Here is a 21,433-nt window from a genome sequence, read left to right as displayed (position 1 = left end):
ACCCGGGCTTGAACCCGTTTATCTTGCATTTAAGTCAGCCGTATTACCGACTGACCTAGGGAAGCCCCAACTTATCCTTATAGTACCGGTATTTTACTTTATCACAGCACAGCCCTTTATAAAAGTGTTCATAAAAGATTTAAACTAATCAAACATTAAGACTTTCCTGATAACATATAGGCTAATACGTCTCGCCATTGATATGCACCCACATAAATTTTGGAAAGTCGGCGCCGTTGCGTGGGAGACCAGGGTTCGATTTCCGGCGGGAGCTCATGTGGTTCGGATTCCACGTTAATCAGTAGGTCCACGTCTCATATAGCCTCGCTGCTGAACGGGACCTTAAACCTGAAGTCAACTCAACTCGTCTAGCTGCGCATTCAGTCATGAAGAGAGGAGGGATATGTTAGGAAGGAGTTTGGGGAGTCAAAGCTGGTCATTTGGAAATCAGACAATGTTATCTTCCTGCAAATATTTGTATTTATAACACTCTTGTCAAACAAGATTTATTCTCTCTATTTCGGGCATTTTAAAATCAGTTTTGATCCTCTTTTACTATTTATTCTAATCCACAAGAATATTAAGCATATCATGTGAAAGATCAAATTAGCGTTTGTTTGTCTGAGAATACACACGTAGCCGTAACTTAGAAGAACTTTGCATACACAGACAGCATCTTCGCATCACTCATAACTACTTAGTCGCATTCTTAGTTCATAGCCTTTTATGAACGAGAACTTTAATCGCATTCTTAGTTCATAGCCTTTTATGAACGAGAACTTTAAACAAACTCAACGAACATACATATTTCACCAAATATTGGCAAAGTTCAATCAATTCATTGGAAAATTTCAACGGATACCATATCCACTAGTTGTAAACTAGCAACCACTATCTTGTGATGAGGACAAAGCCAACACATTTCCCGAACACTTCCAAACTATCTTACTCCTCTACCTTGGTGGCACACACCACCATATTTAGCCACAGCTATCAAACGGCGATCTAATCAAAACTTAGCACACTTACAACCTAATTACAGTCACGTCCTGAAATTGAATTATCCACTTGCAGTATCAATCTAACCTAATATCTGGGGTACAATCCTCAACAAACGAAATCTGATGCAGGGTTTGACGATTTTACCTATACTCTGATTAAGTATGCTCTTCCTGTTATCGTCACCATAGTAGGTTTCATTATACATTCATACTTCGACCTGGTTCTTTCCAGTAGAGAAGGATGAGATTATATACAATAAGAGAACAGCAGGGGGTCTAATTAAACTGGTAATCTGTATATTTTTTGTCTGTGGGCCAGGTGTGCAGAGATGGAGTGAGTCAGTGGGTCGTGGGTCAACAGCATGTGACCCACCACCCATCATGACCCCTGCAACCCACCACCCACCGTAACCCACTGCGATCCACCACTCACTATGAGCCACTGCGACCCACCGACTCAGTCTGACCTACCGCCTCACTCTGCTCACTGCATTGTAGACAGTATCTTCTGAATACTGGTAAGTTTGTCTTCGTTTTACTTTCAAGACCTTCATTTCCCTTCCTTTTTCTTGTTTCTGTCTGCATACCTGAGGTGAGTTTATCTAACCAAGTGTAAAAGGAACTTCAGGCACTTTTGGATATTGATATTTGTAATTGTAATAATATCAATAGGGCTTACACTACTACTTGGCTTTCGAGACCTGTGAGTTTTTAGAGGAGCTAACTACTGGTAAAAATACATTTTTGAATCACTGTAATATATAAATGATTATACAAAAAAAATGAATATAATTATGTATGCCTGATTATCACGGTCAAATTGCAAAGTCAAATGAAATTACTTTTGGTATATAGTTAGGCCTTAATCCAAACTGGGTTGTTGTATTGATTTCATTATAGTACATAATATCCTAAGGAGGTAGTGAGAATCCGAGTTTTTGCGAAAAAACGGGTATCTCGCAAGCCGTTAAACTTACGGAGCTGAAATTCAGTGTATTAACTCTTTATTGAAAATAAACAGAATGGGTCTTATGCAGAGTCGTTTTGAAGTACGATTAGCGTCATACTAGATGCCTGAATACTCTGGGAAACATATGTTAGTCGAACTCTTTAGTATGGCACTAATCATGCGTCAAAACTACTCTGCATATCGCTTAATGTGTCCTAGCATTGTTTAAAATTCTCCTTTGTGGAGGGGTACTTTCTATATATGGAAAATTGGTAGTGAGTTGGTTTGTAAAAATTATCGAAAACGATCGATATTAGTTAAGAAGGAAAAAAAAACAGAAACAAAAAATACAGTGCTTTGCTTCATATATCCATTGCTTTCTACCACATTAATTGTTGAAGCTTATGTTTATTATATGAAGCGCTTACAGCACAGGGCAATCAACCCATAAAGTTGTGAGGAAAATAGACATAACATTTGTACTGTAAGCTTAATTACACGGAAATTTTAAGTTTGGATTGTACTAGAGATGCAAAAAAGCCGGCTTTTTTGAATCGATGGTTTTTTGTACCTAAAAAGCCGGCTCTTTTTGGGGAAAAAACGAGAATTTTGGAAATTTTGGCTTTTTTCATTTTCATGATTTTTCTATTTAAATAGCTTTCTTATAGTATACTCTAAAGTTAAATAAGATTTCATGACCTAAATGCTATACTTCGCTCCGGAATTCACCATCATGATGGATGGAACACATGTTTTATGAATTAAAGTAAACATAAAGTACGTCAGGGGAGGATCCAGGGGGGGCGATCGGGGCGATCTCTCCCCAGAAGGGGAAACTTTCTTATTTTATATATATAAATAAAACCCATCCTAAAGTTTGGAGCCCTTAAAAGTAGCAGTATGACAACCCACCGCCCTCCCCCCTAGAAGTCGGTTTTGGATCCGCCCCTGAAGTACGTATTATTTGAGAGCAACTGTAGAAGATACAGTGAAACCTGTCTTTAGCGGAATCGAGCGGGACTTGCAAAAATTTCCGTTAAAGTCAGGTTTCCGCTTAGTGGAGGTAGACCTTTCCTTTCTTTCTTTCTTTCTTTTTTTAAATACATGCTTATAAAGGGGCATACTGAAAAAATATATTGCTGTACGTACATTGTTCGATTACAGTACTTCTTTCTTCTACAAATAAATACACAAAAAATTAAAATGAATGCAAAATATACTATGCACACGTTTTCTTTATTTTTCTAATAGCCAAGCAGGGTTTTCTGTGTACATTGCTGCTTGGCTGCTTGACTTTCCGCATACACTTTAGCCTGAGAAATTATACTAAGTGAATCAGAATCATTTTTTCGTAAGGCACATTTTTGCAGTTCCTTTAAACTTCTGAGAGCATTTTGATATGCATTTATTCTACACTCTTCTTGGAACTCGGTATCGTATTCCTCTTCTTCCTCTATCTCGTTTTCTTCTTTCCGACATTTCGTATGATTCTTGATTAAGTTGCGGGGATTAAGGACAATTTGTAATGGTGAATATGAGTAGTGGTTGGGGAAGATCAACAATGTTCAGAAATATTTAACAAAAGAACGAACATTTTATCGCAGACAGTGTAATGTATATGTCTCACAAAATGTCTAAACATCTTCTAAACGCTGTAGTCCGGAACTCAGAATTTTCCGTTAAATGTTTATTTTTCTTTCCATTGTCCGCGTAACACAGTTTCCGCTTAATGAAGGGAGTTTTACACGTTTTGTTCTCCAAAATTCATGGGACCGTGAAATATTTCCGTTTAAGACAGTTTTCCGTTTAATAAAGGGTCCGTTGAAGACAGGTTTTACTGTATTTAACTTTATTTTAACTTCTGAGTTATCGACATTTGTTTCTTTTCTACATCATTTCTTTTTAGTCATCCGTGTTTCATTTCCTAGAGATTATTAGGCCTACTCTAGCTTCTAGCACATAAGTTAAACTTTTGTTTTTCAATATATCCATCAGAGCGTACGTTTGTCAGTATATCTGTAAAGCGTACTTCCACATTCCTGTTATACTGTAGCTGTGCAATGATTTATTAGCAATAATCTTCCGGATACAAACTTGAATACCATTTTATACAAGTAATCAGTAGCGGAATCAGAAAAGTATTTTGGGAGGTGTTCCTCTGCTTAATGTTTGTTTTTTCTAATATTTCCTTTTTATTATTATTATTATTATTTGGGAGTTTATGAGTATTAATACATCAAGTGACTACTACTGCTTTAGTTAAAATCCTGCAAGTGCTCACACGACACCATTTCATAACACAAATTTAACTTGCACAGTTTTTAAATGTTCATGTTGGTGAGAGAGCTCTTAACTCTGAAGTGAAAACAGATATGTAAACTTTGGCTACGGAAATGGATTTAGGAGTAAGTTCCAGTGTTATTTGATACCCTTGCCATTTATCATATTTGACTGCGATTCAACATATTCAATATGGCGCCTTTTAACATAGTGATCATCCACTGGAAGTACTCCCATATATAGATGCTCTATCTCGGTTTACAATACTGAAGGCAGATCTACCAAAAGCTATTCTTGGACATTGTCTACTGGATTTCAAGATGGCGTGGGAGTAACAGCTCAACGAAACATTTGCGCATCGAGTGACTATTACTACGTTGCTTAGCAACTCGAACTGAATCTTGTCAGTAATTTTCAACAAAATTCAACTCTCACGGTTTATGTACTTTCCTCGTCAGTATGATGTACTTATTCCGTAGAAAATACGAACATTCGATTTAGGGCCGTTCAAAAATTTTGTCCTCTGGTGCAAAAATTAATTATTGACCAAAATCGCAATTTTCTGATGCATTTTTTTTATTATTATTCCTAAAATTCTCGGCCAAAATCGCAACCGTTGCATATATATATATATATATATATATATATATATATATATATATATATATATATATATATATATATATATATATATATATATATATATATATATATATATATTTTTTTTTTTTTTTGATCATTCCTAAAATTTTTGTTATACACAGTAACTGACGAATAGCTTTGCACGTAGAAAGATTTTATTTCTTATCTAGAAATAATTTCTAAGTTGTGAACACCGACATTTTTTATATCTTTTTCCTACCTTTTCTTTTTAAATTAGGTGTCTTCAAAGAAGTTCATCTAGTTTATATTTTGATGTGCCATATTGAATTGTTTCTTTCTTATATATATGTGTGTGCAGTGGCGGATCCAGGATATGATCAAGGGAGGGGCTAAACCATAGTTTGCCGTTTTATCCAGTGTAAAGTAGGATTGAAGCCCATTTTATCCAGTGTATTTAGGGATGCTCACGAGTCGAGTCGAGTCGAGATTTAAGCCTGTCTCGACTCGTGTCTCGACTCGACAGTTTCTGTCTCAACTCGACTCGAATTCGAGACGAGACGTCTCGAAATTCGAGTCGAGACAAAATATACGAGTTAAAATATACGCATACATAAGCAAGAATATTATGACTACCTACTTAATTGTCAGTGTGTTCACCTTTGGCACGGATAACAATGGCGAACGCGTCTTGGCATGGACGCAATGATCCTTGAAAGATCACTGGAGAGAGTTGGCACCACATGCGTACACACAGGTCACCTAATTCCCGTAAATTCTGGGGAGGGGGGCGATGCGCTATGACGTCACGTTCAATCACATCATATCTGTGTTCGATTGGGTTCAGATTCGTCGAGTTGGGCGGCCAGCACATCACTTGGAACTTGCCCCTGTGTTCTTCGAACCACTCCATCACAATCCTGGCCTTCTGATATGGTGCATTATCTTTTCGAAAAATGCCACTACCGTTGGGAAATATGGTCATCATGAAGGGGTGTACGTAGTCTGCAAGCAGTATGCGATACGCCTCGGCCGTCATGGTGCCTTGCTCGAGCTCCACGAGACATGGGTGCTCACGTGAATGTTCTCCGGAGCATAATTAAGTCGCCGCCAGCTTGTCTCCGTCCCGCAGTACAGGTGTCAAGGAGCAGGATGGAATACAACGGATTCGCACCCTCCCATCGTCATGATGAAGAAGGTATCGGGACTCACCAGACAATGCGACGCTCTGCCACTGTGCCAAGGTTTAGTGACGATGGTCATGTGTTCATTTCAATCGTAGTTGCCGATGTCGTGGTGTTAACATTCGCACATGGATGAGACATGGGCTTCGGAGACCCATCGTAAGGGGTGTTCGATGCATTGTGTGTTCAGACACACTTGTACTTTGCCCAGTAATAAAGTCTGATGTTAGTTCTGCCACAGTTCGCTGTCTGTCCTGTTATACCAGTATGCCCAGCCTATGACGTCCGACATCTGTCATGAGGTGGGGGCGCCCAACACTTCGACGTTTGGACGTCGTTTCGCCACTTAATGAAGACACTCACCACAGCACTCCTCGAACGCCCGACAAGTCCTGCAGTTTCCGAAACTCTCCTGCCAAGTCTCCGGGCAATTACAACTTGCCCTCGGTCAAATTCAGATAGATCGCGCACCTCCCCATTCTACACACGGCCAGCATTCTCACTGATACTACATGCAGCGTACGCGTGACTGACTAGCAAGCATTCGTCGGCAGATATCGCCTGGACGGGTTTATATCGATAGTAGGTGGGTAGTCACAATGTTCTGACTGATCAGTACATAATAAATAAATTTAAAATGTAGGAAATTTTCAACATTCTGATTAACTTGTAGAAAATTTCACAAGTTATGACAAGAAGGAACTGACTTGGACAAGACAACGGTTAGTTGATGAGGCAATCTTTTTTTCTGGTTTTTGAGGTGTGAGCTTTGACCATGCCTTGTGAAATTTTGATGTTTGGTGCTCATCAGTCGCGCTTCCATTTTTTTCAATTATTCCAGTTCATGATAATCAACAATACATTGCGCAGTTCGAATATACACCGTGTATGTTCACGTTTTCATTCAATCCAACTCAAGCCGCTTCAGATACTATATAGTTGTATTTGTTTACGAAGAATTAATTGCGTATTAGAAATACACCCCAACAAAAAAATCTACGTGCTTATCTGCTCAGTATTCAACGTTTTAATTACAACCTGAATTGTTAAAATGTGAACGTAAGTTGCATTAGATATCTAAGCAGTTCCTATGGATAATTCAAGCACATGCTAATTAAGGTCTTATTAGCAAGCACTTCTGCTGTTCATAAACCTTACTCATTCGAGTAGGAAAAAAAGATAGAAAAAAAGAAGTAAAGATGGTAATTTTTGCAACCGTGACTCACTCGGGCTCATGCTCTCTATCCTCAATGGAGCTCGCGTTCGCTAATCTCAATGAGGATCACACTAGTTAAGATTCTCACTAATTCGAGCTTGAGCGTGATATTCACTGTGAAATTCTCTTTAGCTCGATCTCGTAATGCCACACGTCCTTTCCTGTTTTTACATTTGTCTCACCATTTTCGATTTATAGGGGTGGCCGTGGACTTTTCAATTAAGTTTTTGTTTACATTTTGACCCACCGCCATTTTGCACAGGATTGTCGTAGAGAGTCGAGACTTGCTCCATTTTCCTCCATTTTACAACAACTTTCAAACGATGTGCTAATTAATCTGCCTTACCATTTGAAACTTTTGAAAAAATGAAATGAAATCTTTAAGTTTTACGTCTGACAGTTATGCCGGTTAGGCTAAAGGAGGCGGTGATGATAAGAGATGAGTGAAATGGTGGAATTCAGAAAGTGGGAGGAAACGGGAGAACCCCGAGAAAACCCACGAGCACGGTGTTTGTCCACCACAAAGTTCACACGGCGCATTCTGGTATCGACCCAGGGACCCCTTGAGTTGGACCCCGTCTGGGACCCTGCGGGGAACCCTGGGGCAAACTTTTTTACCCCAAAAAAGTGTGCCCTTGAAAATGATGGATACGTGTTCACCGAGTTTTCCATTTACCCAACCGTTTCCGAACAAATGACTCAGTTCAAACTATTCTACCAGGTAATTTTTTGTAGCTTTTACATTACAAACCAGTTGAGAATGCTCCAAGAGCATTGCCAGAACGAACTTAAGAAGAATGGAGATATGGAGCGGGAAGTATAACTGTCATTGTTCCTAGATGTAAAAGTAAATCCTTTTATCCACACCTTCTTCTCTTTCTCGCAAAAATTAGCAAAATATCATCCCTCTATGGCTCACAGTTCTCGAGATATGGATGCTTAAATATCTAGAAATTCGAACTTTTTTGGCCAATATCTGGGGAACGGTGGCCAGTTGGGTGGCCACTAGCGAACTGGCCATTGGCCAAACCAGTCGCCACCGGTTACTATTTGGTACCAAAATGTTTATCATCCCGTTAGATATTGATCAACACCAATATGATCTTTCTATGACTTACAGTTTCCGAGATATGAGTCTTTAAATTTCTGGAAATTGGCCATTTTTTGGCCAATATCTTGGGAACGATAAGAGTGACGCGAAAATTTTAATCACTTTCTCTCATAGTTTTTGATGTTCTATCGAATGCAGTGTTCAAAATTGAAAAAAAAAATCGCAAATAACGGACAGACAGACAGACACACAGACATAGAGAATTCAGTAACGAACTTTTTAAGTTCGTTGAATATGTTGTAACTCACGATATCCCACCCGGTGGCACGTATAACTTCGGCATTCGTCTAGTTATAACAACATATCAGATGCGAACACAGTTGTCTCGGTCGGATCTCAGTGGAGCCACTCAATTGTCAGTAAGCAACTGTCTTCTTCAATTAATAAGTTGCAATATCTCAAATTGTTTTCTTGGTAGATATTTCTGGTAAACACGATAATTTATTGTAATACGCGGTAATTGTAGTCTAAGATACGCGATAACCTCATACCTCATTATTTAATTTTAATGATTACTTCATTATTTAATTCTGTGAAACTGTTAGTATTAATTATAGACTGTGTAGAAACGTTTTCAAAATACATTAAAATTATAAATGACAAGTAAAAGGTGCCTTGCTGAGCGTACCTTGTAGGGGCCCCCTCAAGTCTGCTCCCCCGCACCGCGTGGTCTGCGGGCCCTTTATCGCCGCCACTGGCTAATATGAATATGAAACAAATATCAGGCAAGGACAACTAGCGGTGTTTCCCATATGATCAGACTATGGCTTATTTATGGCACGAGCCATAGTAGAAGGCGACATAGTTGAAGAAACTATACCCTCTCAGCAGTGCATTTTTTAAGAAATCACTACTGGGTATCCAGGCACAAAAGGGCCCTTGACGCACACAGCAAAATTCAAACGCACAGTGATTTTTTTAACGTGCATTTTTGCATAATGTACACTTCTGAAATAATGACACAAAATGACGTATTTGTCAGACTTGTGCTAACCGTTTCGTTTCCAATTCAACACATCGCCATCAATACATGTTCTTTTTTACATTTTTTTCTCAAATCCACCTTCAGTCCGGTACTTAAAGATAAAACCTGGTATGATTATTGGATATTTTCCATCATTTATTTATTTATTTTTATATCTATAGTTTTAAGTTGGAGATGGACAGGACAACGACAAAGAAACGCGACTGGCACAGATTAAGAGGATACAAAACACACATTACAAGACATAAACCACTCAATAAGGAAATAACAATACGTGAACTTGAAGAAACATTTCCCTAACGAAATATTAAATATTACCAGCAATACTTTATTTTTTAAAGAAACAATGTCATCAAAAATGTATTTTTATGGTTTAAATCTTATCAATGGTTTAAATAATAGCATGTAAACCTTTTTGATAATGGTTCCATTTCTGCTATAATTTTTACACTTTAAATGTCGATCTGTTTCACATTGTTTGGTTTCTCTGTTTTAAAGCGTGTTGTTCTATTTGTAACTGGTTAATGTTTAGTATTTTTTCACACTTCAATCGCATTGCTTGGTTTCTTACATGTTTAGAGCATAATTGACTGAAATAGGGATATCGTTCTTTCCTATTCGTTACCATGGTGATAGCCATGTTTTTTTTTTTTTTTTTTTTTTTTTAATAACAAATGCATGAATCGATAGAAATACGATGAAGTATACTGTTAATAAGAAACGCAGTTAATAAAAATTTTAGAATATTTTGAAGACAAAGTAAAGTTGGCAGGAAAAGATACAGATTAAGAATATGGGACCCCTATTTATAGGGTTGCCATAATTTTTTGATCCAAAATACAGAAAAGTCTTAAAATGACGACCCATCAAAGATACAGCCCAAACTCAGAAGAAATATTTTGAAATTTCTTACCTAAAAATAACATTTTTAGGTCATCACTCTATTGTTGATTGTAATACTTAAAACATTATTGGAAAGTAGCATGTTTTATATTTTCATTAACACAAATATAATAAATCATGCCATTAAATTACGTATATTAAATCTAACCAAAAGAACCCTGGAATGGAAAAATGAGAGACTTTTCGAAAACATAACCTAGTTTAATAGTTACTAAAATATAAGTTATATGAGGAAAACACAATTCTTTTCTCGCGAGATTTTAGCGATTCCCGACTCGGAAATTTTCGGGCAGCTTCAAAAATGTCAAATACGGACATTTTCCTATTTCATGCTTTGTACGATACGGACACGAACCCAAAAATACAAACAATCCGTATAAAATACGGACATATGGCAACCCTACCTATTTAGAAAATTTACGAGTGAAATCTAGTAATTAACGAAGTAACATATAAGGAACATTTTTCTACAGTGACCACATCTCTAGGTAACCTAATAAAATAGAAATTGCTTAAGTAATGCCAACGCCATTATCACGTAATGGACAATGAAAAAAGCAACTATACCTAATGTAAAAACTCTAAGGAGGTACAAACTGATGAGCTGTCGGCACAACGAAAATAGAACAAATACGTCTACAACGAAAAATAATTGTCTACTTTGAAAATAATGTCAATTATATTGGCGTATTTAGATATTTTACGTCCACCATTTAAAATATGAGTGCATAATTACAGTGGCTACAAAACAAACAAACAATCAATCCGAAAAAAAGGAAAAAAGACACGAAGCTTGTAACCATATGCGTTCTGACAGTTTTCAATCTGGACCAATTCTGATCGGTTAACATGCATCGGATCTTTCCAGTGGCGGATCTAGCCAAGGGCCGGGTGGCCTCCAGTTTTTTGTCACAGAAATAATTTAAGGTATTATTTATATATTTTTGAAAGTTTATAGTAAACTCATGATATACCTGTCATAGTTGGGTTCTGGTAGGCCCCTCAAGTTTTTACCTTCTAGATCCGCCACTGGATCTTTCCTTATATTTCCTACTTGCCTTAAAAATACTCACTGACAGTACAGAAGAAAACACCCAATTGAGTGGTTCAGCATAAGTTTTAAACACTATTTCTGTAGACCTACAAGTTTGGAATATAATGTGTGATATTGATGGCACTAAATAAAAAAAAGTCCAGAATTATTTAAATCTAATATTAGATAATAAATAAGCTAAGTATATTTTGACACTTGCTCCAAATGTATAAATCACAAAATCCGCGATATCAGGGGGAAACATTTCACTTTCAAGCCTTGATATATTTTAACATATTTACCTAACTGCTTGCTTTTTCTATTTTTTCGTAGCTTCATTCATTGGACTTTTTGAAACATATACAAGTGCTTCTTTTACTCTAATACTTGCGATCTATTAACACGTCGCTGTTTTCACTTTGTACTTACGTTCTTAGGCCACGTTGTTTAGAAAATAAAACTACGATCACCATGACAACGAGACGGATGTGACGTCACACTATTTCAGTCCGTTGAGTAAGTTTTTCATCTGGTTACCATAGGGTTGACGGAGCCGTTAATATCATTAGTCTTAGCACCTGTATTACTGTTACGGCAATTGATACATGATCTACTACCACCGAATAAAGGGCACTCACTGATTACCAAAGGAAAGGAACAATTTTTGGAAATGTATTTAAGAAAACTCGCACTGAAGAGAAAACGGAAAAATACTAGTTACTATAATCTGAGTATTAGAGATCCTAATATCTGAGTATAAGAGAAAAGGTGATGGGCACAAAGATAACCAGCGACAGATTTAGAAAAATATTTCAGTAGGGCTTTTCTTAAGAATACTTCGTGTTTAAAAATCACAGAATTTTAGAGGGGGGCTTAAAGGTTATGAGTAACACTTGGTTCGTTTTCTATAGAAATCCTAAAATTTTGAAGAAGCTTAGCCCATTCCTCGCCGGTGTAAATCGGCCACTGAAGATAACTGTGCAATAAAGAGAGTCAAGAATTGTTAAAATAGCTCTTTGTATTTGATAGATAATCCTTTACTTTCTTACAAGTTTGTGACATCTATTAATTATGACAGAAAATTTGCCTGAACAAATCTTAACGATATTGCCCTAACAGACACGAAATGATTGCTTGTCAGGATAAAACAGGTCAGGCTAAAGAGAACAATCTTTGAGAAGATTGGAATTGGGCGATAATGAGAATTGGAAATCTCTGAAAAGCAAACCAAATAATTCTAGTAATTTATTGTTCAAGCACTCTTCCAGTAGTTTAAAGATTTATGGAGTGAACTGGGTATCCAAACTGCTGGGCCTGGGTATCCAAGTACTGGGCCTGGGTATCCATTTGGATACAAAAAGGTAGCTTAAAAAATGCCCTGCCTCTCAGTAACCTAAATTGCACGAAAATTTCCAAAGCAGGTCCATTGACCTGTGTACCGCATCTTGCCCACTTTGTCCAAGACTGGGATGGTTTGTTTCTAACTTTTCTACCGAAAAGCATTTGTCTGGAATGGTGTTTCGGAGACAATAAAATAAAGAAAATATACTGGCAGAGAGCAGGAGGAAGGAGTGTACCATCCTTTCTCTAAACTTTCCTTCGCCTTCTACAAGAGAATAACTGTGCATTTTTTTTTTTTTTTTTAATTTCCATTTTCTGCCTAGACCTTCTAGACAACGAGGAAGGGCTGGGGGATGTGAGAAGGAAACCTGTAGGATTTCAGAACAAGTTTATCTCTTGTTTGTCTTGGTTACTAACAATATTGTTTCTCCATAAACTATGCATTCCTCATGCAAGGGCGCCGATTTCTCTGTAAATTTGGGGGGGGGGCTCAGTCAGATGCAGAAGGTATATATATGAGGATGTTAAGACAAATTGCATTCAAATTATGCCAAATATTGTATATTCATAAATACAATAGGAGGGCCCGGATGCTCCCATGCAAAAAGCCATTCTGTTACATAGACATTTTTTGCATGCTATAAGCATATATCTTAAATAAAAACATAGAATATGCTGAATATGCTCTTTTTTTAAGCACTAATATATACATTAACTTTGAAATAAGCATTTATATGCATTATAAAACTTTAAATTCGAGCTGTATTATCGTTGTTAGAAGCCCCTACCAAGTCTAACAGAGATGCATATAAGCAAATAAAATATGCATTTGCATAAAAATCCGATGTCTTCTCATTACCAACCTTGTAAGTAGCATGGAAGCACAGTGCAGAGCATGCATTACTGTCTGTGGTAATCACAGAACCTTGTAAGAACCACTTAGACCTTCTGTAATGTCTGAAGAGACATCATGAATCGCAGTGGTTTCAGCGTTGACTTTGAATGAAAGTGTCATTTTTTCTTTTTTTTTTCTTTTTTTTTTCTTTTTTTTTTTTTTTTTTTTTTTTTTGTATTGCTTCCTGTATCATACTTTCAATGTATGGTTCAAGTTCCACCAATCTATGCCACTTCGAGCGTATGAAACTTATTTTCGCAAGTGACATAGCACGCGGAATTTACTTTTGTCCTAAGAGCTGCACAACAGTGTATACCTAGGTACATATACTAGCAGATGTGTCCGAGTTACATGAGGAAGAATAAAGTTTAATGAATAAAATCCCAGAAATTTCAGTGTTATAGGAAATAACTTTTTTCCTCCTTTTAAAACGGGAAAGCTGGAATACGTGTTTGCTCATTCTTATTGGGGAGCTTATAATCAATAATTCACGTCTCTGTCTTAAGTGAATCTTCACATCCAACATTATGTGCTTATAATATCCGAAGTTAGAGCAGTATAGGAATTACTGTTCCTTACTTCATGAGTGAAATGTTTGCATGCTGGATTTCACACCTCCAACTCAGGCCTCCAACCATAACTCAAAACAGGAGAGGGCAAGATAATTTTGGGCGGCTAACTCGAAATGAAATCTTTCAGTATTACTTCAGGTTGCACGATTTTGCCCTGGAAGCTAAAGAAAATAGTGACGTTGAGAATGAATAAAATGGTAGAATGAAGTAAGTGGGAGGAAACTAGAGAACCACGAGAAAGTCCACATACACGGTGTTTCTGTGCCACAAAGCCAACTTGGCACCATCGAATCAGAGTCCTCACACACCAAGGGTGAAAGCTGTGCCACTGAGTCACAGCGAACCCGGGGCTAGGTCGAGTCCACTTTACGTTCATAATTTCGTAGTACATAAATGCTACGATTATGAAGCCTTCAAAATGCATTAAACAATTAGCTCGATTTGATTATGAACTTATATTAATAGTTTCTGTAAATTTAAAATTGATTACAAAATGAATCCTTAATTTTATTAGGTAAATATAAAATATACTTCGAGCACAAAACAAAACAATCTAGAATTGTCATGGAAAGGAAAAAAGGAAGAAAAGAAAATAGCGTTGCAACCAGAAGGGTAAAGTGAGAAGTGTGTTTATCTCACAGTGAACTGCTTTGATACCAAGTGATCTAACTCAAAATTTAAATTTTCCAAGAGTGAAAGTTGAAGTTCAATATTTCATGAACAATCCATATTTCTCTTATGTTGGGAACCAAAATTGTTTTATTTAGTGTTTAAAAAACTTCTTTTAAAAAATACCTATCTATAGAAGTAAAAGGTACCTGTACTAGTTCTTCGCATCCAAGCAGTCCATTTATTGTAATATATGTAAAATAGTCCCGTATCATAATATGTGATGTACAATAAATGTTACATTATATATTATCCGTAATACGTGATTGGGGAAGCGAATAATCCAGAAGTTACGTAGCCCTATTGCGTTCATGGAAATAAAAACACAATAGTTATAACTATGCTAAATTACTATAGACTGCCAATTGCTCATTCAGAGAATTTATGATGTTCACTTTATTGCAAGGGTTACTACTAAATATACAAACTAAATAATCTATTATTATTATTATTATTATTATTATTATTATTATTATTATTATTATTATTATTATTATTATTATTATTATTATTATTATTATTATCTTATTATTATTATATTTGAAGTACAATCAAATATCACGACATTAATAATTAGTTTTAATTAACTGAATTGAGCTGAAAATTAAATCTTGATCTCGAAAGGTTGACTATTAAATTTATGCGTTCTGTACCTTTCTAAAGCAGTAAATGCTGGAATTGGTTTCAAGGCTGTTCCTGAGTGAATACTTTCTTCAAAATAATATTAAAAATTATGGAAAAATTTTCGAGACATTCGAGTCGAGTCGAGATTTTTATGAGCAGTCTCGACTCGACTCGTGTCTCGACTCGAAAATTCGAGTCGATAAATACGTTTGTCTCGACTCGCCTCGAATTTTACAAAGTGTGTCTCGACTCGAAACTCGACTCGAGATTTGAGACATGTCTCGATTCGTGCGCATCCCTAAGTGTATACCTGAACTTCAAGGGGGGGCTATAGCCCCTATAGCTCCCTTAGATCCGTCACTATATATATATGTGTGTGTGTGTGTTCTTGTCTTAATGCACATAAAGGTCGTGTTTTGAGCATGGGCGGAGTTATGGGTTGTCTGCTGTGGGGGAAGATCTTCCGGGGATATGGAATACTCCTCAGTCGAGTGGGAGTCCGGCAGTTTTCCCGAAGGAAATTGTTAATATAAAAACTTGGTGTTGGAGCATTTTCATGTATACTTCTCTATAATACAACATAAGGGATATTTTTTATTTATGCAGAGAATTGTTAACGGGGGATCAAAGTCTCCCCATGTCACTCCCCCCGTAACTACGGAGATAAACTCCAATGGTTTTTGGTCATTATGTAAATAGATATGCAATCTTTTAGTCAACGTACCCTCACTGTATTTCAACATTTAGATAGCCGGTACGTCGAGTCAAAATCGAAATAAAACATACCGCCTCTGTTTTTTTTCCACTTCGACACTGCTCTTAAGTGTAAAAAATTCATTTATTTCCATGTCTTATTTTATTTTTTCTTTCCTTATTTTCTCTTTTTTCGTTCTTTCTCCATCTCCCCATACTTTCTTTCTTTTTCTCTCTCTCTTTGCAGGTATGCTTGTATTGAACAAGTTTGTTGTACTGTATGAACGCACGTATTTAGGTTAAGTGCTCGAGCACAGGGCGGCAGAATTTAGCGGGCGGCCAAATTTTGGAATTCTTTTTAAGATATACAATAAAACGATATTTAAAATTAACAACCCGCAGAGTTCCGCGCAAGGGCGAGAAAATATGTTTATGTATTTAATTTGCTCTAATTATAGAAGTTGCTAATAAGCTAAATTTAAGAAGTCATCCTCTCCTACCCCCTACCCAAGGGGTGAGGATAAACGTGAAGGTCATGAAAACTGATACCATCAAACTCAGCGACCTCAAAAACTATGAATTCAACACTAACATATCGCTCATGCGGTGGAAGACTGTTACAAGTCAAAATTACACATTTGTGGGAACATGAATTTTAAGGTTTGTTATTCTATCAAAATCGCTCCCTGGAATAGTGATATTTCTGCCATCTAGGAGTTAATTTGTTTAGTTACGTTTATGCGAAATTACCATCAGGTGGAACTCGCTTCTCTCTATTTATTCTCTTTTGAGAGAACCCAAAATTTCCATTTTTTGAGTTGTAACAATCTTCCGGGTGTGCGATAAGACGTTTTCGATTACTTTTAAAATCTCGCTCCCTCTCTGGGTAGTGAAGTATGACCTTGAAGTTGAGTTGGATTAAAACTGTCACTATTCATCTCAGCGACCCCAAAAACTATGATTTCAACTCTCATATTAGTCGTTTTCGGGGGAGGGGGCGGAAAATTTTTTAGAGCACAAGGGCGCACAATATATAAATACAAATCTGACACGTCTGTGAAGTTGTCTCGCCCACCTAAAGATCTTTTTCTTATCTACATCGTTAGTTTACATTAGTTTTGCTTAAATTATCGTTAGTTTTGAAAACATAAAATTTTTATTCAAAAAATAAATGGGCAGCCCAACTTTACGGTTCCCCTCCCACAAACGAATTTCAATTTTTTTCACATCACATCGGTAGTTTATCTTTAGTCTACGTTAGGTTTGCTAAAAACTATCGTTAGTTTCGCAAAAATAACGGTTTTATTCGAGAAATAAAGGTTCCCGCCAAATGTAAAGTTAGCCCGCCCATAAAGGATTATCATAAATTTCCATCTTACATCGTTAGTTTACGTTACTTTTACTAAAACTATCGTTAATTACGCAAAAATAACGATTTTATTCGAGAAATATATGAGCAGGCCACCTACGGTTCCCTATTTATTTTTTGAATAAAAATTTTATTTTTTCGAAACTAACGATAATTTAATAAATCTAATGTAAACTAACGATAAACTAACGATGCAGATAAGAAAAGGAAAAATTCGTTAGGTGGGCGGGACAACTTCACAGACGTGTCAGATTCGTATTTATATATTGTGCGCCCCTGTGGTCTAAATAATTTTCCGCCCCTCTCCCGAAAACGACTAATATGAGAGTTGAAATCATAGTTTTTGGGGTCGCTGAGATGAATAGTAACAGTTTTAATCCAACTCAACTTCAAGGTCATACTTCACTACCCAGGGAGGGAGCGAGATATTAAAAGTAATCGAAAGCGGCTTATCGCACACCCGGAAGAGCGTTACAACTCAAAAAAAAAGGAAATTTTGGGTTCTCTCAAAAGAGAATAAATAGAGAGAAGCGAGCTCCACCTGGTGGTAATTTCGCATAAACGTAACTAAACAAATTAACCCCTAGAACCGTGAAATTGGGCTGCCCATTTATTTTTTGAATAAAAATTTTATTTTTTCGAAACTAACGATAATTTAAGCAAAACTAACGTAAACTAACGATCAACTAACGATGTAGATAAGAAAAAGAAAAATTCATTAGGTGGGCGGGACAACTTCACAGAAGTGGATCTGACTGCATCGTGAGGATTTCTGCGTGATATCCATATTGTTGTTTTCCTTTTCTTCGCGTTAATTCCTGTTTCCTAAAATTTAACGTGAATGGAATTTCTGCCTATCTCGTAGTTCCCTGTGTTTGTTCAACTACTCATTCTTTCTTGCTCCAAATGGAAGAATATCCTGGTATGTCATATTTAAGCTCATGTTTAGGGATGCACACAAGACAAGATTTGTAGATGTCTCGACTCGAAAAATGTATATTTCTCTATTGGAAGAGCCGTGTCGCGATTCGAATTTTGTCAGGAAAATCCTGTCTCGACTCGCCTCGTGCGCATCCCTACCCATGTTTTATCGTCGTGATGATTGTCTAATTATTAGGCGTACAGGGAAACAATTCTGGGAAAAAGAGCTATTATTTTTTATAACTCCAATCTACGCTTGCTTTAGTCGTTATGAGTACAGAAAATAACATTGAATACTTCATAAACTTTCCTTTTCTTTTAAAATGTCTTTGCACATTATTTATTGCAAGCCATTCAATGCACAGCACAGCGTTCCATTCCAACAAAGCTGTGCAATTGCACAAACATAGTTACTTCCAGTAGCGTACGCAGGAATTTATTTCGGAGGGTCCAAACTCAATATGACGATATTTTATATTAAAATCCCTAAAATTGCCCCTAAAATTAGGCTAAATGTACACGAAATTGAAATTTCGGGAGGAGTCCGGACCCCCAGGACCCACCCCGTGCGTACGACCCTGCCTCTCGTAGAGCATATCGTGAATATCTAGCTATAGGCAGTCTTGAAGCTGTCTAGATTCATCGCCAGTACTTCAGGAGTATGCATAATTATATTGTCACATATAAGAAACCTGCAACACTCTTGCCAACAAAACATGTCCTACAAAATATTTGACAATATTATATTCCATCAGCTTACTTGAAACTTTCATGCGCACTATACTCCATTGTTCATCATAATCAGACACCGATAAATTTGTTTCATATTTTAAAAATATTTTATCCCTCTACCAGGCTGGCATGCGCCGGGCAGCCTCCCATCTTCTATAGACCACCGTACAGATGTAACTTGTGATTTTCTTCAAGCTTCTAACAATCACACTTTGGAACCAAATGATAATCTTACAATACCGATCCAACCAAATGGCATTCGTCATCACTACTCCGCTAACGCAACACCACTCAAGTCTTTGATTCCATTACGTATATTCTCATTAGACAGGAATGACATTCTTTATTTCTCATTTGACTTATTTCTCAGTAGCATATACACCTTCATTCTGCGAACCACATTTTTCCCCATTGACTGAAATAATCTAAAGTTCTTTTGTTTCCTAAACATAAGAAACCTCCATTTGACATTCAATCTTATCACCATATTCATCTTACTAATTGCCTCTGTAAAATATTGAAACGAATTGTTGTTCTCCAAATGCACGACCAACTAAAAACTAAGCTTCTTCCTGTTCATCAAACAGAATTTCACTCCACTTCAGCACACTGGACCAATTATTCCGATTTACCACTGCTGTTTATAATCAATGTAACAAATTTCCTTCTTCCCGGATAGCCTTTGACTTCTAGAAAGCTTTCGATAACGTCTGGTACTCTGGTTTGTTACACAACTGCACAACTACCATTTAGAGTCTTCATATATTCGGTTTATAATCTCTTTCTTAAAAGGGCGACTAGCTTACGAGTCTATTAACCCTTTCACTACCAATTTTCTTTTCGGAGTGAGAAACATTAATATGTGGTTACTTTAAGTTGTTCTCAAACATGTATATATATATATATATATATATATATATTGTGAATGAAGGGGAGTGTGATGTGCGGATGACGTATGAAAATAAAATGGTGGAATGCTAATGCTGGAGGCTACATCACACACATGTATGCAACTGGGGATTAAACTAATTGGACCCTGCATACAATCACAAGCTGAAGGTTAAAGAATTTCATATCAGTCGGTAGAGCTAAAGTTAATTAAATGAAAAACTTAGAAAAAGTTACTTTAATGATGAGATTCTTATTGTCAGGTTCCTGTGCAGTTTTAACGCATGACCTGAGTCAGAAAATTACTCACGAAACAAATAAAATATGCCCAGCAGATTCATGGGTTTATCCAAATCACAGCATACGGCCTGAAAAGAAACATGTTACATTCGAATGTTCACACATACCTTTCGCTGCTCTGAGGTGGATGGGAAAGGAGACTCTCCAAGTTAGCTGCTGAATCCTTTTAATGTGGATCATTGATCGCAATATGGTATAACACACTGTACACATCACTTGCAAGGGAAAAAAATATTAAAAATTTAGATTTCAACACTGATAAATTTTCATGAGCTCAGATCTGGCTTACTCGTATTTCAAGTTCACCGTTCGTGCACGCTTTACTTTAAATATTCAGTGGCATCTTCTTCACTGACAAATCTATGCTACTTCCTGAGGTTCTTCGACCACTTCCCGTCCTGAAGATTCCTGGGTTGTCGCCGGGAATTCTGGAGTGGATCAAACTTCTCTCTCCTCCTGGGCTTCTGGATCACTGGAGGCAGAAGATTCTCTGCATCTGGTCCCCTTTTCCTCTCTCTGTATCCGGGACTTCAGAGGTCGGTTGTCACCGCCCTGGGTTTTGACGCCTGATCGTGGACAGCCTCTTGGTGATTGCTGCGTCTTACGGCGATTCATTAGCTGAATGATAAAGTCTTGCTCTGGATTTACACACAAAATACATAGCCATGGAGCATTGAGTGGTTTATATATATATATTCCTATTATATTACTATATACAAGTGGTGACGATGCCGTTCTTCGACTAGCATATTTCGTACAAAGCTATTAGGCTCAGTTCTTCGTACACGACGAAACGTAAAGAACGGTCACCACAGATCGTCACACGGATGAATGCATGATATATATATATAAAATAAGGTTCACTTCCACTAAAAGCAAGTAATGTTACTCGCGCAATATTTCGCGAACTTTTCCTCTGGTTAAAATAATTCGAGCGTCGAATTAACACAAGCTCGATGTGAGCTCGCCCAAGAGTAACCAACTCACTGTCCAAATACTTCGCGCGTTGAAATAGTACGAGCTCGATATGAGCTCAACCACAGCTATAGGATAACTGACCGCTCAAAACAGTTCGGGCGTCGAACTAGTACGAGCTCGATGTGAGCTCGTTCACGGTTATAACTGACCTCGAGTCTCTGACCCGCGTTGTTTTTAAAACAAACACAA

The sequence above is a fragment of the Thermobia domestica genome, chromosome 7, assembly GCF_964235325.1.
Source record: "Thermobia domestica chromosome 7, izTheDome1.hap1.1, whole genome shotgun sequence".
In the NCBI taxonomy this organism is placed as follows: Eukaryota; Metazoa; Arthropoda; class Insecta; order Zygentoma; family Lepismatidae; genus Thermobia; species Thermobia domestica.
This window is presented reverse-complemented; position numbering follows the sequence as displayed.